General features: G+C 34.0%; 1 long non-coding RNA gene across 1 annotated transcript; it reads left to right on the top strand.

The window, feature by feature from the left end:
* Positions 1–9,444: 9,444 nt before the first annotated feature.
* On the top strand, positions 9,445–18,465 carry LOC116421516. Its single transcript, XR_004231904.1, has 3 exons — positions 9,445–9,481; positions 10,024–10,204; positions 18,432–18,465. It is a non-coding gene; the product is annotated as an uncharacterized LOC116421516 (long non-coding RNA).
* The last annotated feature ends 1,176 nt before the right edge of the window (positions 18,466–19,641 follow it).

A 19,641-nucleotide genomic window follows, 5' to 3' on the forward strand; every position in this document is an offset into this window, starting at 1 on the left:
TGGCTGGAAGGAACCCATTAATAAGTTAGGGAGATGTTTACCTTAAGCATGTGAAGACTTGTAGAATGAGTGGATGAGAACAGTTTCAACAATCATGAAGGTGGCTGAAGCAGGTGCTGTGGAACCTTTAGAGCTTGGTCAGACATTGAAAATGCCAAGGTTATCCACTACATCCTTTGTTAGTCACCCCTGACTTTTTGTCTTGCCCCTAGACTTTAAGGATCCTGATAGAAAAAGCGAGGGTGACAACTTTGTACAAGTCTCCCTCACTTGAATCCAGTACACTTGAAAGTCAAGCCATCACCCTGTGATGTCATTGGTCATCTCTGAAAATGAAGGATGAACAACAACAAACTCGGAGTGATTCAGAGGCAGCTTCCATTACCAAAATTATTGGTGGCAGGGTTATTAGTTACTGCCTTCTATTTAGCAGATCAATTATCTTATCTTCCTGATTGTGGTGATACAACAACAATTGATATCTGCTTGAAAACCTTCATAGATGGAGAGCTCACTACTTTGTCCTTACATAGTTAATAGAAATATCTTTCCATGTTGATATTGATCCTGAGTAAATATTTTGTCCACAGTTTAGCCAAATCAGAATAAACCCAACTATTGTCTTCTAAGTCACATTTCTCCATCTTATCTGCACTTATAAGATGCTTTTGGCATTTGCATTGCTGAAATCCAGGTACAATGTGACAATATTTCCATTATGTATCAACCTAAGGATATAATCTAAAAATGCTTATCATAAAAAAGGCTTATTTTGATAGATAAATAATACTGTACTTTTAAATGGCCTATTTCTAATTTTCAAAGCACATTTGTACCTTTCATTCTTGGTCATGTCATCTTAAATGACTTATGAGTATAAGCAAAAATATCACCTTGAAGAGAATGGAAAACATCAGATAATCAAAAAGCAGTTAAGTACCTACTATGAGCCAGACATTGTGCACAAAAATAACAAATGAAGTAGTCCTTTTTCTCAGGGAAGTTACATTCTATACCTAGTTGATACATCTTAATGTCTCATAATATCAATGCAAAGGTGGCCACAATGTAAGATGGTGAAAAATATTAAGATTAAGAAATGAAAGAAGACAAAGGCATGAATACTGCTCAGAGATCTTACATTATATTCAAGCAAGAACTTATAATACACATCTCTACTCTATTTCATCTCCAAAAGGTTGATAACCTCTTAGACCACAAAGAATTGCATATCAATTATTTTAAGTTCTGAAATTAGATTAACTGAGCATATTCTCACATTCTTCCATTTTACCATTAGAATTGCTCCTTCTAAATTTATTGTTTATTTTCATTATATCTTCTAAACCCTCAAATCCTACATGTCCTTCCACTTTGTTATCCCTCTCTGATCTAACTTTCCTATCTTTAGTCTTGCCTTTATAGCTAACCAGCTGAATGATGCAAGTTCCCTGCAATTTACCATGATGCAAATTCCTTCCCATATCTCATCTGTGAATCATTCACCACTGATCATTCTCTCCACTTCTATTTCCAGGCTGTTGAATGCTGCTGGGTGAAGTAAAAACAAAAAACAAAACAAATAAAAAAAAATTTTCTCCTGAGTCTACTACAAATTAAGGTTATTTAATCTCAACCAGTCCTTATCATTGCATCATAATCCATTTGTCCTTCCCTGGTTGACTTTGCATCACACTCTACACATTGACTAATCAAAATCTCTAATCTCTTAATACTTTTGCCCCATTCTCCAATGGCTCCTCCTTAACAAAAACCATTCTCTCTTTTGTTAAAAAAAAAATGAAAGCATTTGTCATGAGCTTCATCTTTCCTCCCTCCTCTATAGATCGAAACTTTTCTATATCAGGGCCTTTTAAACTTTTTTCAACTCATGCCCCTTTTTTGCCCAAGAAATATTTACATGACCCCATTTTGAATCTTTTGATAGCATTAGTGCATTTTCAGTGCAAAGTGTGCATTTGTGTGGTTAAAACCAAGGCTGCAAGGGAAGTCATGTAATACAACGTGGATGAGGGCTGCCAGAAATACCTTGGATTCATTATGTGTTTGATTTTGAATTAATTTTTGGTTATTGCATTCAGAAATCTTTTTATTGTTGCAAGATTTTCCCGATTTCCCATGTGGAGTTGCAATCCACAGTTTTAGAATTTTTGTTTTATATTTTCATTCATTGCCTCCTCTTTTGCCTCCGTCTCTGAGGGAAGAGGTTACCTTTTTTTCTTAAAGAGATACTTGTTTCTTTAACCTCCATTTTCTGGATGTTTGTACTTTTGATCAGTTCTCAAGAGTTTCTGTCAAATGGTAGGTTTTTTCTCCTAAGACTTGAATCTTTGGTTTTCTCAAACAATAGATTTCCATGGTCACTTATTTACTGTGTATTGGGTACTTACCTTATTTTCCTGATCTAGTGCTTTATTTTTTTCAGTGCCAAATTGTTCTGATGATTACTGCTTTGTAATATAGTATGCAGTAGTATAGGTACCGTTAATTTACCTTTCTACACATTTTTTCCATTGATTCTCTTGATATTCTTGATCTTTACTTCCAAATGCATTGGATTATTATTTTTTCTTGCTATATAAAATAATTCTTTGGTAGTTTGATTGATATGCCAATGAATAAATAAGTTAATTTAGAAAGAATTGTAATTTTTATTATATTGGCTTGGCTTATCCATGAATAATTAACATTTTCCCAGTTACATTTGTGTATTTCCCAATACACTTAAAATATTTTAAAAATTAATTTAATATTTAATTCCCCCCCCCAGCTACATGCAAAAAATTTAACATTCATTTAAAAAATTTTGAATTCCAGATTCTCTTCGGTTCTCCCTTCCCATTCCCCCCATCCTGAGAATGCAAGCAATTCAATATAGGTTATACATGTGTAATCATGTAAAACATTTCCAGAATAGTCAAAGCTCTTTTACATTTAATCTGCATTACTAATATTTTCTCCCTCAGTTTCTTAAGTGTAGAAATCAACTATAAATAAAAATAATAACTTAAGCCCTAATTTCTAGTAGATACTGATTTTTAAGATGTAAAAGTTCACATTAAAAATTTAACAACTTAGAGAGCCCTTTAGAGCTGGTTCCAGGACACTAGCTTGTATTCCTCTTGAGTTCTGAACCATTTGATGCTGTTGATTATTCCCTTATGTTAGATATTCTCTTTTCTAAGGATTCTGGTGACACTTTTGATTTGCTTCTATTTCTACCTGTCTACTTATTTCATCTATTCCATGGTCCCTAACTCACCTTAAAACTGTGTTCTGGACGCTCTTTTGTTTTCTCTATCCACTCTCTCACTTGGTGTCCTCATCAGCTCCCATGGATTTAATGATCATTTCTATGTAGATGACTTACATCTAGATATCTAGCCATAAATTTTCCCATATACTTTAGTAAAGGTCAGCAACTACTTATTGTATATTTTGAACTATATATATTACTATAGGCACCTCAAAATTATCATTTTCAAAATGGAACTCATTATTTTCCCCTCAAATCCACCCTTCTTTTAAACCTTTCTTTCTATTGAGGGCATTGCCAAAGACTTTAGTTGTTATCTGGAGGATAGGGGTCATTACTGAAATACCAGCTCTTCTACAAGTTGGCTTCTTCTCAGAGTATTTCTCTGCCTTCAGGGACCTTTCTTTTCCTGAAGAAAATTATATTATAGAGCAGCAGTTACCAAAACTATTTGGTATTGGCTAAGGAATAGATTAGTTGATCAGTGGAATAGATTAGGTTCAAGGGATAAAACAGTCAACAAATATAGCAACCTAGTCTTTGACAAACCCAAAGATCCCAGCTTTTGGGATAAGAACTTACTGTTTGATAAAAATTGCTGGGAAAATTGGAAACTAATATGGCAGAAACTAGGGATTGATCCATACTTAACACCGTACACCAAGATAAGGTCAAAATGGGTTCATGACCTAAGCATAAAGAATGAAATTATTAATAAATTAGAGGAAAATAGGATAATTTACCTCTCAGACCTGTGGAAGGGGAAGGTCTTTATGACCAAAGCAGAACTAGAGATCATTACTGATCACAAAATAGAAAATTTCGATTATACCCAAACTGAAAAGTTTTTGTACAAACAAAACTAATGCAGACAAGATTAGAAGGGAAGCAATAAACTGGGAAAATATTTTTACAGTCAAAGGTTCTGATAAAGGCCTCATTTCCAAAATATATAGAGAATTAACTCTAATTTATAAAAAATCAAGCCATTCTCCAATTGAAAAATAGTCAAAGGATATGAACAGACAATTCTCAGATGAAGAAATTGAAACTATTTCTAGTCATATGAAAAGATGCTCCAAGTCATTATTAATCAGAGAAATGCAAATTAAGACAACTCTAAGATACCACTACACACCTGTCAGATTGGCTAAGATGACAGGAAAAAATAATGATGATTGTTGGAGGGGATGCGGGAAAACTGGGACATTGATGCATTGTTGGTGGAGTTGTGAATGAATCCAACCATTTTGGAGAGTAGTTTGGAACTATGCTCAAAAGTTATCAAACTGTGCATACCCTTTGATCCAGCAGTGTTACTACTGGGATTATATCCCAAAGAGATTATAAAGAAGGAAAGGGACCTGTATGTGCACGAATGTTTGTGGCAGCCCTTTTGTAGTGGCTAAAACTGGAAACTGAATGGATGTCCATCAGTTGGAGAATGGCTGAATAAATTGTGGTATATGAAAATTATGGAATATTACTGTTCTGTAAGAAATGACCAACAGGATAATTTCAGAAAGGCCTGGAGAGACTTACATGAACTGATGCTGAGTGAAATGAGCAGGACCAGGAGATCATTATATACTTCAACAACAATACTATATGATGACCAGTTCTGATGGACCAGGCCATCCTCAGCAATGAGATCAACCAAATCATTTCTAATGGAGCAGTAATGAACTGAACTAGCTATGCCCAGAAAAAGAACTCTGGTAGATGACTAAAAACCATTACATTGAATTCCCAATCCCTATATTTATGCACACCTGCATTTTTGATTTCCTTCACAGGCTAATTGTACAATATTTCAGAGTCTGATTCTTTTTGTACAGCAAAATAACATTTTGGTCAGGTATACTTATTGTGTATCTAATTTATATTTTAATATATTTAACATCTACTAGTCATCCTGCCATCTAGGGGAGGGGGTGGGGGGGTAAGAGGTGAAAAATTGGAACAAGAGGTTTGGCAATTGTTAATGCTGTAAAGTTACCCATGTATATATCCTGTAAATAAAAGGCTATTAAAAAAAAAGATAACTAATTCAGAAACAATTTAAAAAAAAAAAGAGAGAATTCTGAATCTTCAAGTTTATTCAGAAATCGACTAGGTAAGAAGGGCACCAAATGTCTGTGTCTGTGATTTTTTTCTGCCTTTATGTGACCAGGAAGCAATGCTAGGGAAGCCTGGGCCACTCAGATTCTGGGGAAAGCTTTGTCTACTTTTAAGAAAAGCTAAAAAAATCTGTATTGAGGGAGGGAGGAGAAGGAACCTTGATCTACTCTATCCTGGGATTTGGGGCAAAGAAACTTTGTTAGGAAAATTCTAATAAATATAAGTCATTTGACATGGGTTAAAAAACTAAACAAACTTTGCCTTCATGGTGTATATATTTTAATGATCTATCACTCACATAGATGGTCAGATTTCCCAGACATTTTTGTTTGTATATTGCATTTTGCTGAACTTATCAAACTATAATATACTATTCAATGAGATTCATAGCCACTCAAAAGAGTGGATTAGCAATCTGCACAGGAAAAAAAAAACACAAATGGATAAAGAATTATGAAACAGTGATTGAACAGACATTTGAATTAATACATTAATACTTATCTTTTGTGCAGGCACTGCATGGGGATAGTGATCTGGCCCTTGAATTGAACAGAAGCACAAAAGCAGGCTAAATATTATTTGGGCAATTGCATATCACTTATGATTATTCTAAGTTGTTTCCTGACACAAAACCCCATATTTTAGACAACAATATAATTTTAGTGGATCGTGGAATTCCAAAATCCTATGAGTTCTAAAAAGTCAAAATTTTGGTTGACCCAAAAGGCTATGAAGATACTCATGGTAAATATATAGCATGTTGATAACATTGCTTCATGTTTAAGAAGTAGCTTGTATTTAAGAAGTTTTTCCTTAAAATATATATTCAAAGAAATGTATGATGATAAAAGGAGACATACTATTTATGTAGTAAGACTATGAATAACAAATAGGCCAAGTATTCAGATACTATGAAGTATTAAAAGATATAGGGGAAAATTCTTTTCTTGCATAATGGGTTAATCTTTCAAGGAACATATATGGAAGGACATACCAAAGAATAACACAGAAAAAGAAGATGTTGCCTCTTCCAAATTGATGAGATCATGTATCCATTGAACAATCTAAGTATTTATGTCCTTTAACTCATTCCATATTAAGATCAATGTGGTAAGGTAGCAAGGACATATTTTTTCCATTTTACAGATGATGAAACAGTCTATTGAATAATAGAGGGTTATAGAAATAAAGTTTTACAGATTTAGAATTGGAGATGATCTCAGAGATCATCTAGTCCAACTTTCTCATCTTACAGTTGAAGAAACTGAGGTCCAAAGAGGTTGAACAATTTGCCCAATATCACACGGCTAATAAATGGCAGAGAAAGGACATAAACTTGATTTGTTGACTTCAAATGTGTTTATACTTTATCATGGTGGCTCTCAAGTTAAATGACTTCCTCACATTATCATGGTTAGTGAACAGTAGGGTTTTTAGATTTTCATATTGCTCATCTAGGGTCTTTTCTCTAATTGTGTACCACATATAGATAATATACCTTTCAAATGTTAATTTTGGTGGATGAGGATCCAGAATAGATGCATTCTACCATTTGGAATACCAATAGAATTCTACTATTTCTGAAGATTAAATTTAATTCTTTGAACCCTAATAAGGAACTACTAAATCTGAAAAGACAAAAACAAATGAGTCTGATTTCAGAGAGCTTATTGTTTTCTAGGAGCAGGGATAGATAATTTACACAAATGAGTATAGTAGAAGAAAAACAGAAGTAGGAAAACAATTGAAAAAAATCACAGAATGCTTCTGTCTGATTTAAGAGTAGTAGTTCATAAATTGAGCTTTGAAAAAAAGGCAAGGATTCTGAGAGATGGAATCAGGAAGCTTTCAAAACATCAAAAATTGGACAATTTTTATTCAGCCAATTAAAAAATGTAGATGTTTCATATGAACATTCACAAATAGTTAAGCAAACTTCCTTTCTGGTAGGCTTGTCTTCTATTTTTGAGTTGAAGTATTTTTCTGGATGGGGCTTCCAAAAAAAAAAAAAAAGAAAAAGAAAATCATTCAGATTCTTGGAGAACAAAACTATTTTTCTTTTTCTTTTCCCCCAGGATCTTTACAACCATTTTGTACTATGGTGCCATCTTATAATTTAGGCCATCCAAAAAGAAACTTGGCATTGCTATGACTTTGACTCTTATCTCTCAGACCTATATAATACATATTACTTTGAGAGTTTTGAAGGTCTAAAACTGGTTTGTTTTCCCTCATTTTGTCTTTATCATTCATTATTCCTTAATTCTGTTTTCTTAGTTTCCTGATTAAACCGGGTCTTTTTTCCCTTTTTATTTATTTATTTAAATAATAGCTTTTTATTTTCAAAATACATGCAGATAGTTTTCAACATTCACCCTTGCAAAGACTTGTGTTCCAAATTTTTCTCCCTTCCTTCTCCCTACTCCTCCCCTAGCTAGACAGCAAATAATCCATTATATGTTAAACATATGCAGTTCTTAAACACATATTTTCACATTTATTATGCTGCACAAGAAAAATTAGATCAAAAAGAAAAAAAATGAGAAAGAGCACAAAAAGTAAGTAAACAGCAACAAAAAAGATGAAAATCCCATGTTGTGATCCCTATTCAATCCTTACAATCCTTTCTCTGAACAGATAGCTCTTTAATGTCTATTCAAATTGTCCTGAATTACCTCATTGCTGAAAAGAGCCATGTCCATCAGAGTTCATCATCACATAATCTTATTGTTGCTATGTACAATGATCTCCTGGTTGTGCTCACTTCACCAGCATCAGTTCATGTAAGTCTCTCCAGGCCTTTCTGAAATCACCCTGCTGATGATTTCTTATAGGACAATAATATTCCATGACATTCATATACCATAACTTATTCAGTCATTCCCCAATTGGTCAGCTGCTCAGTTTCCAGTTTCTTGCCATTACAAAAAGAGGTGCTACCAACATTTTTGTACATGTAGATCCTTTTCTCTTTTTTATGATCTATTTGGGATAAAGGCCCAGTAGAGATACTGCTGGATAAAAGAGTATGCACAGTTTGATAGCCTTTTGGGCATAGTTTTAGAACTATTATTGCTCTCCAGAATGGTTAGATCAATTCACAATTCCACCAACAATGTATTAGTGTCCCAATTTTCCCACATCTTTTCCAACATACATCATTATCTTTTCCTGTCATCCTAGCCAATCTGAGAGGTGTGTAATGGTTCCTCAGAGTTGTTTTAATTTGCATTTCTTTGGTCAATAGTGATTTAGAGGATTTTTTTTTCATATGACTAAAAATTTCAATTTCTTCATCTGAAAATTGTTCATATCCTTTGATCATTTATGAATTGAAGAATGGCTTATATTTTTATAAATTAGAATCAGTTCTCTCTATATTTTAGAAATGAGCCCTTTATCAGAACCCTTGAATGTAAAAATTTTCCCCCACTTTTCTGCTTCCCTTCTAATTTTGTCTGCATTGTTGAACCAGATCTTTTATCTGATCCAGAATATTTTCTGTTGTTCTGGGCCTGTTGACTCATAGTCTGGGAACTCCTTCCCCAATACTCACCCAAGGTGCTGCCATCTATGAGGTTCTATTTTCACTAAATTTTAATTTTTAATATCTTCAAACCATTTTTATATACAGTATGTAAAAATGTAACTTTAACTGAACATGCCTCATTGAGACATAAATGGATGAATTTTTTTATTCACCAGTAGTAAATTCACAACAAATTTAATTAGTTTATGAGTTTGAAATTACACAGAAAAATTATATGGAACCATGTGCAAAATTCATATGTGATATCATTGACCCACTAGTATGTTTACATGAAGGAGTTTGGACTGTAGTTTAGAAATATTACTCAGGATGTTTCCCTACTTGTGTTTATCATGTCTGTAGGTAATTACCAGTAAAATATGATTTGAAGGGTATAGGAAAAAGTTCTTTGCCCTAAAGTCTTTTTTTTTTTTTTTTTTTTTTTTACCAGGGAAGAGGGATGGAGCAAGCATTTAGTAAGCACTGAAATGTGCTACACATTCTGCTAAGCATTTTACAAATATTTCATTTGATCTTTCCAACACCCTCATGAGGTAGGTATTATTATAAATCTCATTTTGTAGTGAAGAAAACTAAAATATTCAGGGGTTTAGTGACTTGTCCAGGTTCACACAACTGTCTGGCACTACATTTGAACTCAGATCTTTGCCTCCAGGCCTGGTGCTCCATTCACTTCATTACCGACCAGTTTCTTTTCTTATTTCCTTCATTGCTTTCACCACCCTAAAATAGTCTTCCACTAGCCTTATAAAATCTATAAAATGGGGAAATTAATATTTGTAACTCAGGGTGGTAAGGAAAGCACTTTGTAAACTGTGAAGATAAACTAATCCATGCTGCTATGTTAATGATGGTTAGGGGTAAATGTGTTTCATTTTCAGGTGGCATATGCACATTTTAACAGGGGCCTTCTGGAGACAATGCCTCCATAAATATGAGCTATTATTATTATTCCTTTGTGTTAAGCATTGTCTTCTCCAGGTACTTAAAAAATGAAGGAGCCCCTAGGAGAGTTAAAATATCATCAATACCATAGCATGCCTTAATTTAGTCAGATAGTTTTCCTTTTTTCTAGGAAGACTAGGGTGATCTGAGAGTACTGGCTGCCTTTTGAGAAGGAGGCTGGAGGCTGCCAAAAACATCACAAAGAGGACTCAAAGAGGAAGTGGACCATTCAAAATGGACCTGCTTGGCTTTTCTGGGGCCTAAGACTTTTTATAAAAGAGATATATGAGTGCATTCCCATCTCACTAAAGGTACCAATTTCTTGATACTGTTTGTTTTATCATTAATATTTTTTAAAAAGTTTTATTATTGACAATAAGCAATCTCAGCTGACAGTAACATTCATATAAATCAATAAAATGAACCCTAAAATAAGCAATTAAAAAACCATTCAAATACAACATTTTTTAACAAAATAATTACTTTTGTTTTTGTGGTGATTATACTTTGTCTCTCTCACTCATTCCTTAAGGAAACTTTTCTGTCACTTCTTTATTAATTATCTAAAGATATCCAGTTGAGGGAACTTTTCCTTCTTATCAGCTTTTTCTCTGTTCTTCACACAAGGTACTTCATCTTCCGAATCAGAGCATTATGTCAATTGTATATTGGCATTATAGCCTGAGTTTGCATCATAGAACCTCTCAAATGGTTTCCTCTAGAACACTGGTTCTATGGGAGAATTTTAATTGTGAAATTTCACTATATTATTATAGTTTTATATATATCAATTTTGCTCTGTGATAATTACATGTTAAATATATTACATAATATATTAATTTTGTTTTTGTTTTATATTATGGCAATAATAGTAATTTATTAACATTTGAATAATGTTTTACAATTTATGAAGCACTTTCTAGCTTCTAGGTGGTGCAGTGGATAGCACACCAGGCTTAAGATCAGGAAGACTTGAGTTCAAACCTGGCCTTCAACACTCTAGCTCTGTGACCCTGGGAAAGTCACCCTAAATCTCTGTTTGCCTCAGTTTTCTTATATATAAAATGTGATAATAGCAGCACCTTCTAGGTGCTATAATAATAGTACCTTTCAGAATTATTGTGAAAAACAGTGAGATGATAATTGTAAAGTGCTTAACATGGTGCCTGGTACATAGTTGTAACACATTCTATCACAGCCATACTTATTCCCCTAAATGATCTGTTTTCTTTCCTTGTTCCTCTGCTTATGTGTTGCCTTATGCCAAGAACATTCTACTTCTAAATGTCTCTCAGATAAAGGCCATCTTTCAAGACCCAATTTATATATTTTATCTACTTTTATATCTTCTTTATGTCCACAGCTAGAATAGATTCTTTCTTCCTTTGGAAGTCCTATAGCACAAAGAAGTTTGGGGCAGTCCTCTGCATAAGGTTAAAAGTCAAGAAATAGTTGGGAGAAATAAGCAAGTCAGATTACAAAGAATCTGACTATAAAACTACCATAGTGAAGAGGAAGATCAAGATAAAAACTCAGAAGATGAAATGAAAAAAATAGCTACAATGAAAGACTCAGAGGAAAAAATGTCATTTGGATACAAGTCCAATGGGATTTACTAGAAGAGCTAAAAAGGATTAAAAAAAAAAAACAAATTACAAATTAGGAAGGCAAAAGGAGATCTGGGAAAGGAAATGAGAAAATTATGAAAAGAGAATGAGCAGTTTTATTAAAGAGGCATAAAAAATGCCGAAGAGAACAATACCTAAAAGATCAGAATTGACCAAATAGAAAAAAGAGGTGTAAAAACTCACTGAAGAAAATAATTCCTTAAAAATTAGAATTGGGCAAATAGAAGCTAAGTATTCCATGAGATAACAAGAAATGATAAAACAAAATTTTAAAAAATGGAAGAAATACAAGAAAATATGAACCATCTCATTGGTAAAACAAATAAAAAGCTTTCAGGCATTCCTTTTGAAAAGATCTCAACTGAATAGAAAATTTTACCTGGAATCAGATGACCTTGAATCCAAGGCTTGAATTCCAGCTTCAACACCAATAGTAATTGTTTCACCTTTTAGAAGTCATGGAACTCTTCTGAGTCTTAATGTTCTCATTTTTAAAATGGGAGGGCAAAAATATTTGTACAATCTACCTTCCAAGGAAGTTAGATTGTAAATTCTGTAAGGGCGGGAGCTGGTTTTTATTTGCTAATTTGTTTTATCTTTATAGTCCCTTTTTATTGTCCTTTTTTTTTTTTTTTGTGACTCCACTTGAAATTTTCTTTTTTTTTTTATTAAAGATTTCTATTTTGAAAACATATGCATGGATAATTTTCAACATTTACCTTTGAAAAATCTTGTATTCCAAATTTTTTCCTTCCCTTTCTCTCACCTCCTCTCTTTGATAGAAAGTAGTCCAATATATGTTAAGCACTTGCAATTCTTTTATACATATTTTCACAAATATCATGTTGCATCAGAAAAATCAGATCAAAAAGGGAAAAAAATGAGAACGAAAATAAAATGCAAGCAACAAGAAACAGAGTGAAAATACTATGTTGTGATCCACACTCAGTTCCCACGTTCCTCTCTCTAGGTGCAGATGGCGCTCTTCATCACAAGAACTGACCTGAATCACGTCATTATTGAAAAGAGCCATGTCCATCAGAATTGATCATCATACAGTCTTTTTGTTGCCGTGTATAATGATCTGGTTCTGGTCATTTCACTCAGCATCAGTTCATGTATGTCTCTTCAGGACTTTCTGAAATCATCCTGCTGATCATTTCTTACAGAACAATAGTATTCCATAGCATTCATATACCACAATTTATTCAGCCATTCTCCAACTGAGGGACATCTACTCAGTTTCCAGTTTCTTGTTAATACAAAAAAGGCTGCCACAAACGTTTCATTTGCAATTTTCTTGACAAAGATATTGGAGTAGTTTGCCATTTCCTTTTCTAGCCCATTTTGTAGATTAGAGACTGAGGCAAGCAAAGTTAAGTGGCTTACCCAGGATCACACAATGTCTGGGGCCACACTTGAACCTGTGAAGATGAGTCTTCCCAATTCTAAATCCAGTGATCTTTTCACTATGCCACCTAGCTGCCCTGTCTTGCTCAGAATAGATGCTAAATAAATGATTGTTGGGTTAGAGTGGATATTGCAGAAAGAGTCTTTTGTATTCCTTTAAGTACAATGTAAATGTGAATTATTATTATTAGATCTTTTGATTTTAAGGGAGGCTCAATCACTGGGGGAAACACTTGAGCAGCCCCCAAATTAAATTGTTTATGTTTAGAGAGATGTTGATCACTTTTCAATTCAGAGTCCGCCCCTGCATTCATAAAAAAGGGGGAAAAAAGAGAACTGCTTTTGTTTTCTCTTTAAGAGTCTTCCTTAATAAGGAATAATGAACATCAACACCCAGTTATTCAGTAAACCAATTAAATTAAATTAGCACAGACCAGCAAACAAAGGAGCAATCCTTCAACTCTTCCATTTAGACTATAGAATGAATAGTCACAATAATAGACTGAGGAGTAACAATACAGTCTGTAAAGACAATTAATAATAATTTTTCATTTTTTATGGTGCTAAAATACTTAAAATACCTATTTTTCCCACAAAAGACAGCCTTTCTGTGTTATTTCCTTTCCTTTTCTAAACACGATGAAATTGAGATTAAAATTAGCCTTTTATGTGCTTCGCATTACTAACCCACACGCCATTATATCCATATAAAATTTGAGCCCCTTCCCCCATGAGAGGCTCTGCTCCCATTGCTTTTCTTGGCTGTGTTCAAACAAGGATTGGCTACTCTAGAATGGTAAGGGATAAAGGCATTAGAAAATAGTCTTGGGTCAAGAATTATTATTGCTCAAGGCCTCCAAGATCTAGTTATGGGTTTCAGCAAACCCTGTGGGCTCTTATGATAATGCTTTTCTACCGTATTATTGTTATAAGGCATTAAATCAGTCAGATTCATGAGTAACAAGAGGTCAATGTCTGATTGAAATTCATAAGGTCAAAAAGGAAACTAAAAATCAATTTATAAGATATGAAGATTTAGGTTCAAACTATATCCATGAGCAATAAAATTTCACATCCATAAATGTAAGAAATCAGTTATTAAACTTGAGGGGGGAAAGAAGACTTATTAAGTTTTACACACACATAAGGCAGCTAACACATAATTTTATCAGACATTACTGAAATCCTATGTGTAATATAAGAGATGATGGGCTAAAATGCTAAATGGTTTAGCACTAAATTATTAAGTGATGTATCCCTAAGGTATTAAACAGATAAGAATGCAGAGCAGGTGTCTCTCCCACCAACTCTTGATCACCCGTTTAAGTGCATATTGATAACAAATGCACTTTAGAGGCAAAATAGAATTAGTAATATTTTTGCTATATGAAAGTCTCATGTCAGGATGACTAAAAGCTTCTACCTGACAAAGAAATGTTCATTTCTTTTAAAAAAATTAATCATGATAAATGTTAGCTCCCTATGGATCAAAAGCAAAATTCTGAGGGGAGTTGAGTTTTTCTCTCTCTTTTCCTCAGTCATTTGCACACATAATAAATATGATGAGTGGAAAAGAAGATCTATACTATGTAGTAAAACTGAAAATATGAACACACAGCACTACAAAATAAAAATATAATTTTGCTAAGGTAACTATAAAAAACAAACTTTTAAAAACTACTCAAATCGTAGAAAGTACCTTTCAACCACCTTTCAAGTGAACTCCTTGTAATCTGCTAGTGTCCTGTCTGTCCTCTCGCTGGTTACCATTTTTTTTTTTTCTGGATATGGAAGGGAAAAGGAGCAGGCAGATAGTTAATTAGTATTCAAATGAGTACTGGCTCTGATGTCAAAGAACCTGGGTTCAAATCCTACTAGTTCAATATGATTCCCCCCTTTGTAATTCTCTACATATATTGCTTCACCTCCCTGGATCTCAGTTTCCTTATGTGTAAATAGCTCTGAAGTCTTGTAGCTTTTCCATCCATGATCCTATGACGGAGGGTCTGCCAGATAATTTTGCAGCCATAAGAAACAGATTTAATATATGATATATTTGTGTGTTGGTAACTACATCTTTCTATTTTATCTTGAATCTCAGCCCACTCGTAAATTGTGACATTCTTTGCTGTAGTAATTATTATTGTGGGTCATATCCCACATTCTAGCCAAGTTTAGAAGAAAAAAGGTGCTACTATATGAAAAAAAATCTTGTGGGAGCTGTTGAGGAAAAAATACTCATCACAAATGCCAGCTCATTTCTGTGTGATTTGAAATAAAAATTAAACCTGGAGAGGTCAGGCACTGATTTATTTGTATTTAATTTTATCCCTTGTCCTCAGGACTGTGTTAGGTACACAATGGGCAGATAATAACTGCTTCTTGAATATTATATTTCTGATCAGTTGAAGAAACCTTCCTTTTTTCGCCCCTTTTCCCTCTGTAATCATCAAGGCAAAAGTGGTAGAAGCACCTTTCCTTCTCTCACATGTCCCCCTCAGGCCAATATGTTTTTGATTTCTTTTCTGATTCTGAGCTACTATTGATGATGATAATGATGAGAAGTGATGGCGATAATGTTGATAATTCACCTTGATAAAGCTTATATCTTATGATTGGGAAGAACTATTATTCTTTTAACATTAATTAATTAATTAATAGTGTTTTATTTTTCAAATATATGCAGTGATAATTTTCAACATATGTCTTTACAAAATATTGTGTTCAATTTTTTTCTCCCATATTATTCATCATTATTTCATCACTGAGAAATTAGTCATAGAGAAATAGTCACACCTGTACTATCATCTACCTAGTAAGGCATCAGAAGAACCAGAATTTGAGCCTGCGACTGGTTGCTCCAAGCCCAAAGTAGCTTTCATTGCCCTTTGTAGCCTTTCTTTATCTTACCTTCACAACACCTGGATGTTATGATATGGAATGGAGATGACCACAAGTTCTCCAAAGCTGATCCATTGGAGCCCAGGCTCTGCCAGCCCTTAGTCACAGAGATATTTGGGGTATGAACCTCACAATAAACCCATGTCTACATTCTGAGGAGCAGAACCTACTCATTAATCCTTGATAGCCTCTTATTATATCTAAAGTCACAAAAATTCTTAACCTGGAATCTGTGAACTTGTTTTAAAGAAGAATTAAAGAAGATAAGATGATTAGTTTGTTGTATTTTATTTCATTATTAGCTTTGTTGTATTGATTTTGTTAATTTAATGCATTTAAAGCGTTTGTTTTGAGAAGTCGATAGATTTTAGAAAACTGACAAAGAGGGCTCATGAGACAAAAAATGTTTAGAATCTCCGCACTAGGATAAAATATAAACACCTTTGTTTAGTTTTTAAAGCCCTTGGCAAGCTGGTCCCAACTTTTCCTTCCAGCCTCATTATTTTTCTTCCCATACTTTTCCCAAACTGGCCTTTTGTCTACTATTCACACATGGCACTAAATCTTTCATCCAGAGCCTTTCTCACTGTGGTTGTCTTTCTTTCCTAGAATATATTTCCTCCTTATCTTCACTTCCTAAATAATCCTTCTTTTTCCTTCCAGATACAGCTCAAGAACCTTTATTATGAAAACTTTCCTAAGGTCCCCAATTACCTCTCCTTCCCAGACTACCTTGTATTGCATTTATTTGTTTTTATTCTATTCCATTTTTATTTGTTTTATTCTATGTAATTTTATTCTCTTGTTTTTATTCTGTATTCTTAGGCAGGATGTCCCAAAAGCCTACTGCAATTTTAAACTTTAATAATACACAATTTATGTATGCCTCCCTGTTATAACGGAAGCTCCCTGAGAGTGAGAATAGTTTTATTCTTTATATTTATATTGCTTTGGCCTTACTGGTAGTGGGGGTCCTTCATGCTCAAAGAAGACCAATGACATCAGGAGGGGGATATCTTGATCTGCAAGTGAATTGGATTTGAATAAGCACTGTAGCACAAAGTATGTGCTTACTTAATACTTAGGATATTACATAATTAATGCTTACAACCAGCATCAGCTTGTTGATTCATTGGTAGACTAGCTAAGTTTGAATAGATTCATCACCAATTGATTACTAAGTGATAATTTTTTTCCTTTTTTGCCAAATTACTCAGAAAAATTACCAAAAGATTACTTTAATTATTAAGATTAGTGACTAATAGTTATTAATAGGTAACAAAGGTGCAGAAGGGCTATGATTGACACTTGGAAAGTAGACACTGGTTGAAATGATGATCTATTTTTGAAGTTAAAGGAAAGTGCAGACAATTGAATTGTATTGTTGAAAGGGTTTTTGTTCTGGGATTCTCACCTTTTAGTCTTGGCCTTGTCTTCCAGACCTACTTGTTTTCTGCTTTTGAGATTTCTGTATCTGATGGTCTTTTAATATTGAGAGTTCTACTGCTGAGAATGACCCTTTAAAAAATCAGTTTTATATTACTGAACTTTGGGGCTCCATGTGTTTTTATTTTATTTTTAAATGCTTCTAACATCCAGTATATATAATATAAGGATAGTTTTGGTCTGTTAAAAGGCATGATCTATCATATTTGGCACAGAAAAGAATTTTGACACCTGTAGATTGCATGGGAAGAGCATGGAGTCTTCTTTTCTTTCCTCCATAATCATGGAACATAAATTTTGTAGAAGGAGAAACTGAGACCCAGAAAAAGTAATTAAATTGCTGGAATGATCAGGAGGATTAACACCACTTTGTACTACTATGACCTTGAGCAATTACTGGGTCATCTCCAGTCACCTTGACTTTTGTCTTGCTACTAGAATTTGTTAACTCTAGAAGGGAGAGAATGAAGTTGATGACTTTGTGCAATTCTGTTTCACTTAAATCCAATTAATGTGCCAAATCAAGGTAACACCTGTGATGTCATTGAACCTTTTAGAAAATTAAGAATAAACAAGTAATAAAGTGGAAGAATTGGGATTTGAACACAAGTTTTCTAGACCTAAATTCAGTGCCCTTTTAATTATACCATATTACCTCCTTGTCTTGTAATTTAGCTTCTTATCCTACCACTTAACTGAAGCTATTCCCTCTAAGCAATTACAACAATCTCTTAACTGCTAAATGCAATGATCTTCTCCCTCCCCCCCACCTTGATCTTTTTCTACTTTACTTCTTTATGACTTTTGACACTGTCAGCCATCACTTCCTCCTAGAAACTCTCAAGAATCTTATATGATCAAGGTACTGGCGCTATCATCTCTACATGTTGACCTCTTTCCAAGGTCTTTCTCTTTCTTCAAGAACCAGAGAGTCAAAACCATGTTCTCATTTTCAGAGCCAGAAGACAGAAGTTCTTCTTCCAAGTTCTTTCTAATTCTAGCTCTTCACTTAGGCATGGGACATTATTTAATCAGTCTTTACCAGTGAAGATTATTTGAGTCACAGATTAAATTGGGCTCATGTGAACTGCTCTCTTTGGATTTTTCTGTTTCATCCTTCACTCTCATTAACTATGTATGATTCCCTTTGCAGGTTTGCTGTCAAATGAGGATCAAATGAGATAATAATTGTAAAACACTTTGTACAGTGCCTGGCACATAGTAAGTGCTATATAAATATTAGCTATTATTATTAATTATAATTATTTTAATAGAATAGTATATCATATTATGTGATAATATATTAATTGTTATATTACATTATATTGTAATTCATTAACACTATTGTTATTAATGTTATTATCATTAATAATATTAATTATTAAGAACAACAATAATCCCATCCCTTTTCCATGTTGATGATCTCCAAATCTACACATTCAGTCCTAACCTCTCCCTTGAACTCTAGTCCTTAAGATCTTCATCTGAATGTCTTATAGGCACCTCAAATCCAACATATCCAAAACTGATCATATTACATTTTGCTCCAAACTCCTCCCTCCTCCCAACTTCCCCATTTCACTTGAGGACACTATCTTCCTGCCAATCACCCAGGATCATAACCTTGGTGACATCCTTGATTCTTCCCACCTCTCACTTCCCTACCTCCAGTCCAATCAGTTGCTAAATCCTGTCAGTTCTTTAGTATCTGTTCCCTTTTCTTTACTCACAGTCTCTACCTTTATTCATGTACTTATCACCTCTTGCCTGGACTGCTGTACTGTCTTCCTAATTGGTCTCCTTGCTTCCAGTTTTCCCCCTCTTCAATCCACCTTTCCCACAGCTGCCAAATTGATATTCCTGAAACATACTTCTGACCATGTCATATTCTATTCACAGACCTTCAGTGATTCCTGTTGCCTGTAGCATAAAATACAAAATGTTCGGCCTGAATTTAAAGCACTTCACAGTCTGGCTGCATCTGTTTTCCCAATCTTAATTTGTATTTCTCTTCTTCATGTACTGTCCATTCTAGTCAAATGGATCTGCAAGCTGCTTCTCACACCTAACATTCCTTGATCATCTCCTTGTCCTTGGACAGTTGGTACCATATGTCTGGAATGTATTTTTTCTTCCCTTCTGCCTTGTACAATAGGTAGCTTCCTTCAGAACACAACTTAGGTGCCTTCTCCTACACGAAGCCTTCTTTCCCCTCAGTTATTTCTGTATGTTTCTGTCAGTTTCTCTCTGTCTCTCTATTTCTTTACCTCTCTCCTTATCTTTATTTCTTTCTGTCTCTTTCCATTTCTGTCTCTCAATCTATCTTTGTCTCTGCTTTATCCTCATGTCTATTTCTCTGTCTT

Source organism: Sarcophilus harrisii, chromosome 2 (assembly GCF_902635505.1).
Source record: "Sarcophilus harrisii chromosome 2, mSarHar1.11, whole genome shotgun sequence".
In the NCBI taxonomy this organism is placed as follows: domain Eukaryota; kingdom Metazoa; phylum Chordata; class Mammalia; order Dasyuromorphia; family Dasyuridae; genus Sarcophilus; species Sarcophilus harrisii.